This window comes from Etheostoma spectabile, chromosome 2, assembly GCF_008692095.1.
Source record: "Etheostoma spectabile isolate EspeVRDwgs_2016 chromosome 2, UIUC_Espe_1.0, whole genome shotgun sequence".
NCBI lineage: Eukaryota > Metazoa > Chordata > Actinopteri > Perciformes > Percidae > Etheostoma > Etheostoma spectabile.
Window position 1 is genome coordinate 13,236,838 of NC_045734.1, and position 1,332 is coordinate 13,238,169.

Consider the following 1,332-nt stretch of genomic DNA (forward strand, 5'->3'; position numbering starts at 1 on the left):
TTGTATATGCTATTACCTGCTACAGTGTTTTGACCATTCATTCCCACTACACAAATTACAGGGTTGCCTAGTTTGAAAAACTGTTAAAAATATCTTCAGAAAACATTGTCATGTGAAGTTCTTTTTCAAATCTTTTCATGGATTATTTAGAATCTTTATGTGGAAAGATGCAAATAAAATCTAATGAATATGTATAAACTTACCGCTGTGGTTACTGTGTCTCGTAATTGCTTGAACTCTGTTCAACGTGACCAAAAACTCACCGCCAGTGAAACGCACCTCCCGCCAGTAACTTGACTCCACCGCCAGTAAACATTACTTTCACCACCATCACGTACCTACACCACCAGTCCCAACGTGACCTCACCAGCCATCCAAAACGTTACTTCACCGCCTACAGCTGCTTGACCTCACCTCCAGTAATGTTAATCTCACCGCCAGTCAACATTACATCACCCGACAGTCAACGTGAACTCACCAGCCAGTCAACGTGACTTCACCGCCAGCCCAACGTGACCTCACCTCGCAGTCGTATGTGACTCACTCGCTATCAATCTGGCGTGATGTCGACCGGCCAAAGCAATCGTACATCACGTGCCTCAATGTGAACAAAGCAACCTCCGTGAAATGTGCCTGACGCAGCAGTCACCGATCGCACTCCAACCGCCAGTCACGTGACTTACCGCGCAGTCACGTGTTTACAAATCTCCATCCAGTGAAGTCATGACATCTCTCCTACCCAGCAGCTCTATGTAACACGCTTTTCACCGTGGCGCTTTCAGCGTGGCGCTTCTTGCCGAGCAGTCACGTGACTTCCTGCCATGCAATGTGACCCTCTACCTCCAGTGAATGTGTCTCACCGCCGTCCAGCGCGACTCACCTCCAGTTTACGGTGACCATCACCTTAACTCCAGTGAATGTGGTGGCTCCACCTTGTCCCAGTTCAACATTACTTCCCGCCAGTCAACAGTGACCTCCACCGTGCCATTCACGTGACTATCCAGCCAGTCAATCGTGACCTCAACCATCCAGTGAATGTGTCTTACAACCGCCAGTCAACATGACGTTCACACCTGCCAGCATCGGACAACTCATCGCGTCCAGGGCATCTTGTCACGGTCTCTCACCCAAGCCACTGTGAAATGTGATCGTCCTCAGCTGACCTGTGTGCCCAGTCAACAGTGACTCACAGCCAGTTATTGTACCTCGACCCAGCAATCCACAACTTTTGTGGCACTCCCAACTCCACCCCATCACTGTCCCACAACAGAGCCCAAATAAAGTTGGTTAAGTTACAGCAATTTTTACAACACAACTTACAGACCATTCCTC

General features: G+C 48.8%; 1 protein-coding gene across 1 annotated transcript in view; it reads right to left on the reverse strand.

The window, feature by feature from the left end:
• LOC116701642 (uncharacterized threonine-rich GPI-anchored glycoprotein PJ4664.02) overlaps nt 1-1,332 on the reverse strand; it is a 17,926-nt gene that overhangs the window by 8,187 nt on the left and 8,407 nt on the right. The window lies entirely within an intron of this gene.